Raw genomic sequence first — 7,517 nt, forward strand, 5'->3', positions numbered from 1 at the left:
TCTATGGCACCTAACAAAAACAACTTTCTCAACCACAACCGGTTTTTCTTTACTACTAGAGTACTCTTGGTGTGACATTGTAGGATCAGCACTGGACTGTGAACCACAAGTTCAGCAGGTCAAACCCACCAGGTGTTCCTTGGAACCCCTACACAGTGTTGTTATGAGTCTGAACCAGCTAGATAGCACTTACCAACAATCTGATCTCTTGCCCTTTTACTTATTCCTCTCTCTAATTGTGTTTACTTCTTTTCTTTTTTTCTGTCTTATTTTTATCTTCCGTTTTTTTTTTTTTTCTTTCCTTCTTTTCACTTTTTGGTTTTTGTAGTCTGTTTCTTGTTATCTGCTTTTTATTTCTTTGCTCTTTTATTTTTGTTGTTGTTGTTTGCTTGTTTGTTTTCCTTCTTTTGTGTGTGTGTGTTTTCTCCTCTTGTCCACCCAACAGGGGAAAGTAATTGTGCCCATATAGTCCAGCCACAACTGTACCCACTATATTATCTCCAACTAGGCAAGAGTCTATTCCATTTGCTATATATCTGGAGTCCTGGTGTGGTGCTGTGGGATAAGTACTGGACTGCTAACCAAAAGGTCAGTGGTTCAAACTCACCAATCACTCCTTGGAAGCCCAATCCAGGGTTTCTATGACTCAGAACTAAATTAACAGCACTTAACAACAACAGAAGTGTTGTTTGTGGATCCAAGCAACATGAAGTTTTTTTTACAACTTCAATCTTTTTTTCATTTGTTGTTGTTAATTTCTATTGACTTGGTTCTAACTCATAGTGACCATGTATAGGATTCCCAAGGTGTGACTAGTGAGTTTGTCGCCGACCTGTGGCTCAAACCTACTTTGAGGTCTAGTGCTTTATCCCACGGTGCCACACCATGACTCCTTTCTTCATTTTGTATGATATTATTTATTTCTCTAGTTGTGAGAATTAGTGTTCTCTTTACATTGAAGTGTAATCCATAGTAAAGGCTCTAGTTTTTTGTTTTTTGTTTTTTTCATCAGTAAGTAATTTAAGTTCTCCTCGTTTCCAGCAAGGAAGGATATATCATCTGCATATCCAGGTTGTTAATGAGTCTTCTGCCAATCCTGATGCCAAAATTTCTTCAACTCAAATTCTTTGCTCAGAGTACAGACTCAATAAGTATGGTGAAAGGATACAACACTATAGCACACCTTTCCTGATTGAAAAATTTTAAGTATCCCCATACTCTGTTTGAGCAACTGTCTCTGGGTTTATGTACAGGTTCCTCATGAGCACAACAAAGTGTTCTGGAGTACCCATTCTTTGGAATATTATCCATAGCTTTTGAGCCACACAGTCATAAGCCTTTGCATAGTCAATAAAGCTCAATAAAACATCTTCTTGGTATTACCTTTTTCCAGCCAAGATCTATTTGACATTTATGATAATATTTAAATCCAACTTGAATTTCTGGCAGTTCTTTGTTGGTGTACTGTTGCAATCGATTTTGAATTATCTTCAACAAAATTCTACCTGCGTGTGAGATTAATGATATTGTTTGATACTTTCCATATTCCATTGGGTCAACTGTCTTTCGAATGGGCATAAATATAGATTTCTTTCTATCAGTTGGCCAGGTCCTTCAAATTTCTTGGCATAGATGGGTGTGTGCCTCCAGTGCTGCATCAGTTTGTTGAAAGACTTCATTTTGCACTCCGTCAATTTCTGAAGCCTTGTTTTTTTTTTTTTGCCAATGCCTTCAGTAAAGCTTGGGCTTCTTCCTTTAGTAACATTGATTATTGATCATATGCTACCTCTTGAAATGGTTGAACATGGACATATACAATAAGACAATATACAATACAAGGGAGGTTGACAAATATGATGGAGACAGGGAAAGTATATGGGAAGGAATGTAGTAGTTAAAGATAATAGAGGCAAATGCATAGTCCTGCAATAACAGTGATTTACAGGTAGATGCATGGACTCCTGGTGTGACACTGTAGGACCAACACTGGACTGTGAACCACAAGGTAGGCAGTTCAAATCTACCAGATGCTCCTTGGAAACTCTATACAGGGTTGCTGAGTTGGAACAGACATCACGGCACACCACCACCATCACCATTTACCCTTCCTGTAAATATACTCATGAATTTAATAGAGCATACAGGGATCAAAGTTATGAAAAATTCCTAAACATGGGTCCCAATGGGCACCATGATCAGTCAGCATAACATAGTCTAGAAAGACAGTATTCTACACCCTACTTTGGTGAGCAGTGTCTGGTCTTAAAAGTTTCTGAGTGAGCATCTAAGGTGAAACTATTGGTCTTCTGTCCGGAGGAAACAAGAATGACGAAAATTGAAGATGCATAAAAATAATTAATACAAAGTGCTAATGGACCATGTGAATATCAGTGTCCATGATCCCAATACCAGAAGAAATACATGGTGTCCAGCTACCACTGCCAACTGCTCTGAAAGGGATCACATTTAAAAGTCCTGGATAGAGTGGGAGCAAAATGTAGAACAAAACTCAAAATCATAAAAAAGACCAGGCCTACTGGTGGGATAGAGACTGGTGGAACCCTGAGACTACGGTTCATAGTCACCCTTCAGGTCTGGAACTGAACTCACCCTATGGATCAATTTTCAACCAAAAAATAGCTGGTTCTATAAGGGAAACAATAACACTAGTCAGGCACCTTAGACTGATTAACCAAGGACAAAGTTCAGAAGAGTTAGGAAAGAAGGAGAAGCAGAAATCAGAAGCACAGAAAGCAGTGGGATAGTTTTTGTTTAGTGCCATCGAGTCAGTTCCAACTCAGCAACTCTGTTTAGGGTTTCCAAGAAACACTGATGCTGCAGTTACCAGTCTAGTCCTCTCCTACAGTGTCACACTAGGACCCCAAAGTGGGATGCTGTTTTTGTTAGATGTCATTGAGTTGGTTCCAACTCCTAAAGACCCTATGCACAACAGAACGAAACACTGCCCTGTCCTGTGCCAGCCTAACAATTGTTATCCTTGATAACATTGCTGCTGTCACTGGGTCAATCCCTTGTCTTTTTTTTGGGGAGTGGGGGAAGGTGGTGGTGGAATCTTTTTCACCGACATTCCACTTTACCAATCATTACATCCTTCTCCAGGGACTGGTCTCTTCTGATAACATGTTCAAAGTATGAGTGAGAAAATCTCGCCATCCTGGTTTCTAAGGAACATTCTGGTTGTAATTCTTCCAACACAGATTTGTTTATTCTTCTGGTAGTCCAAAGTACTTTTATCACCAAAGTGGGATGTTGTTGTTGTTGGCAAGTGCCATGGAGTCGGTTCTGACTCATAGCAACCCTGTATACTGTTTCCAAGGAGCACTGACCTTGCCATTCAACCCACCTTTCAGTACTATTCTACAGTGCCACATCAGGACTCCTCCAAAATGGAATAAGTGATGTTATATTCAGGAGATTACAATCAAAGCAAACAAAATATATATGAATTGTTGAATGTAAAACTGAGTATCTGCTATACAATAAGCACTGGACCACTAAGTGCAAGGTCATGGTTCAAACCCACCAGCTGCTCCTCAGAAACACTTACAGTGTCTCCTACATCCAATTCACAATGGAAAGTTAAAAACACACATACCACAACAAAAACCTGTTGTCTTTGAGTTGAGTAAAATGTATAGTGACTCCATCTTCCTGTCTATCTTCAAGTAATCACAAGTAGCCAAGTGATTCCACTGAATAGCAAGGAGGCAGCTATTGCGATAATCCAAGAGAGGCCTAGAGTGACCGTCTGTCACCTCAAGTCCCTTTCTATTCAAACCCACTCCTTGGCCTAGGAAACTACTGTTGTGAATTTTTTTATTTTAACCACAATACTTTGGCTTTACTGGTATATTAGCACTTCACATAGATGGAAGATAATGGGGTAATAGAGGCAGGAGGATGGAAGAATCATGTGCGAATGTGGAGGGAGGTAGATGTTGTAGTCACCAGTGAGAAGGGATACATTTTATTGTGACTTTTTTTTTGGAGAGGTGTGCTAGTGGAATCCTGGTGCGGCACTGTAGGATAAGCACTGGACTACAAGGTTGGTGTGAACCATATGGTCGGCTGTTCAAACCCACCAGCCACTCCTTGGAAAACTTACATAGGGTCACTATGAGTCCTGCGGTGGTGTCACAGGATAAGCACTGAACCTCAAAGTCTATTTGAACTACAAAGTTGGCAGTTCAAACTCATTAGCCACTCCTTGGAAACCCTATACAGGGTTGATATGAGTCCAAACAGACTTGATTGCACTTAACAATAACAACAACAATGAGTCAGAACTGACTTGCCAGCATTTAACAACAACAGCAGTGACTTTTATTGTCATAGTGTGACACTGTTGGATGCTAGGCACAAGGTCAATAGTTCAAATCCACCAGCTTCTCCTTGGAAATCCTATACAGGGTTGCTCTAAGTCTGAACCAACTTGATGGCACTTGACAACAACAACAATGGCTTGTATGACATTTTGAGCTATAAAAATATGCTAACTGTGGTAAGGTGGGCTGTATTAAGACTTCCATTTTGGAAGTCTTAGATGGATGGGTAGGAATGAGAGCTCATTAGGTAGGGACTTCTAATGTAGGAACATCGCCCAAGAATGTTATTGTCAATCAAGAGGGCTCTCATGGCTCGCTACAAAGAATCTGGCATTGTACTCGGAGTGAGATGGGAATCATTGAAGGATTTGAAGTGGAGGTGTTGCATCAAATTTCCATTTTAATTTAATGGGCTTTTAGCATATTGTCTGTAGTTTAACTTACTCTTTCAACAGTAACTATTTTCTAATAAATTGAAGTGTATATAATTAATCCAGTCTATTGTGTTAGTTGTCATTCCATTCATTTCCACCTACTCTCACCTCACAAAATACTAACAACCTTAATGACAAGGGTTTCAAATTTATACACCTCTACGTTGATTTAAAAGAAGCTCTGGTAGCGTAGTGGTTACGAATCGGACTGCGAACCTTAAGGTCAGCGGTTCGAAACTACCAGCTGCTCCGCGGGAGAAAGATGAGGCTTTCTACTCCCGTAAAGATTTACACCCTCGGAAACCCTGTACAGGGTCGCTATGGGTCGGAACCGACTCGATGGCACACAACAACAACAACAAACGTTGATTTAAAGGAGTTGGTCTGTTGTGCATAGGGCCGCAATGAGTTGGTACCGACTTGATGGCACCTAACAACAATGGTAGTATAGCGGTTATGAGTCGGGTTGCTAACCTCAAGGTTAGCAGCTTGAAACGACTAGCCATTCCACCAGAGAAAGATGAGGTTTTCTACTCCCGTAAAGATTTACACCCTTGGAAACCCTATGCACAGGCTCTCTATGAGTTGGAACTGACCTTGTGGCACACAATCAACACCACCACTACTATGTCGATTTAGTCTCCTGGTGCTGTGGGTTAACGCACGGACTGCAAGGTTGGTTTGAACCACAAGGTTGGTGGTTCAAACTCCCCAGGTGCTTCTCAGAAACCCTGTGAAGGGTCACCATCAGTTGGAACCAACAACAACATTTTAGAGCTAAGGAGTCCTGGTGGTGTAGTGGTCATGAGTTGGGCTGCTAACCACATGTCAGCATTTCAAATCTACCACCTACTCCTCGAAAGAAAGATGAGGCTTTCTGTTTCTGAAAAGATTCAGAGTCTCAAAAACCCTGAACAGGGTCGCTATGAGACAGAACCGATTCAATGGCACCCCATCATCCATCATCACCACTTCAGAACTGAAAAACATTAGCAGTAAAGAAACTTAGGAAACAATTATGTCTTCCTTAGTTTGCAACCTGTTATTATTTTCATAAGTTGCTTTTACTATTTATATTAGAATCATAGTTTACAAATATTTTGCTTTCTTCTTTTTTCACTTAGGATTTAGATTTCATTTCAACTATTTTGATAAACTCATTAGTTTATCATGTCACCACACAACTATTTATTTTTGTTTCATTACAATGGTCACAATCCCTTGCATTCATCATCAAACAACCAAAGGGTACACACTGCATGCCTGCCCCCTGGCTGCCAGCCCATAGCCCCTTTCCCTCCCTGAATCCAGAGTCCCCAGCCATTCCATGTGTCCACATCATCATCTCTGCCTCCATCCCTAGTGTCACTGCCTCCCCGGACAAGGTCTCGCACTTAGCTTTTCTCCCTTGATAATTCCAGAGATCTCCACTCCTGGACTGCAAAATCAGCTGCTCCCCTCCTTTTGTTGCCAAACATTTACATTTACCTTTCCGACACTCACTCTCAGACCTGATAGCAATCATTCCCTATTGAACCACAGGAGTCCTTCCCCCCACCCCCCCCACCTTTTATCAACCCCATCCAGACAGGTTGGAAATAATTCAGTGGATACTCTACCTTTCCCTGTATTCTCTTGAGCTAGGTTTTCTATTCAAAGTTTGCAAGTCAGTCACTTCTTGCCTTTGTGCCGGTGGTGGTGGTTATGCGCTGTGGAGTCAGTTCTGACTCATAGTGACCCTGCACAGGGTTTCCAAGGCTGTAAATCTTTACTGGAGCAGAAAGCCTCATCTTTGTCCCGTGGACCAGCTGGTAGTTTCAAACTGCTAACTTTGCAGTTTGCAGCCTGATTTGTAACCACTACGTTACCAGAGCCTTTGGAGTCCCCCCATTTTAGGTTGCCAATGTCTAAGTTACCCATCCCTGTCGACTGTGAGTACCAAGGGTATGGAAATGATCCTCACTGTAGAGATTTGTCCGCTTCTTTGTCATACTGCATCCACAAGCATAGGTAAAGTTACGTTCATTCACTTGTTGTAGGTTACTCGTTTTTTTTTTCCCACCTCTTCTTTCTTCCTCTAGTCATGTTCTGATCATTCAGCCATTGATGATGCCAGGTCAAATGGGTACTATCTGCAAGTGTGGGTGTTCTTGTGCATCTCCCCTCACTTCATATCAGCTGGATGCTTCACACTCCATTCTAGTCCTCTGGGGCCATATCCCTGAACCTGAGCCCAGGAGTCCCCAGGTCTCGTCATACTGCTGGTTAACTAGGTCTCAATCCAGGTTAACAGGAGTCTATTGAATGTGGTCGGACTTAGTTAACAACTTCATTGCTGTTTCTCCCCCACTTCCCCTTATTGGTGGCCAACATGGTCAGCAGTAGGACCACATGCTTGCTAGTATATTCCAATTGAGTTTCAGTCTTGGAAGCACACACTAGAAGGCGAAGGGGAAAGGAAAAACAAGGGTGGATGGAAGAATAGCTAGGCAGGTTTACATGGGCTAAATAGGACAGAGGTAAATAACGATGTAAGCAGACTCGTGGAACAACAAGGCTCATGGATACAAAGACTGAGGCATGGTGTGTATGGGTGAAAGTGGGGAAATGATGTTAAGATGCTTGGCTATCTTTTGAATCTTGGTTTCCTTTGCCTACTATTGTAAAATAGACACCTGAAGGGGAGGGAGAGGAAGAGCCAGAGAAAACTTGTAAGCCAGCCATTTCATGCCTTTAT

General features: G+C 41.6%; 1 protein-coding gene across 1 annotated transcript in view; it reads right to left on the minus strand.

The window, feature by feature from the left end:
• The window catches only part of LOC102842777 (multidrug resistance protein 1-like), a 155,441-nt gene that overhangs the window by 97,105 nt on the left and 50,819 nt on the right, over nucleotides 1-7,517 (minus strand). The window lies entirely within an intron of this gene.

The sequence above is a fragment of the Chrysochloris asiatica genome, unplaced genomic scaffold (assembly GCF_000296735.1).
Source record: "Chrysochloris asiatica unplaced genomic scaffold, ChrAsi1.0 scaffold00006, whole genome shotgun sequence".
Classification (NCBI taxonomy): domain Eukaryota; kingdom Metazoa; phylum Chordata; class Mammalia; order Afrosoricida; family Chrysochloridae; genus Chrysochloris; species Chrysochloris asiatica.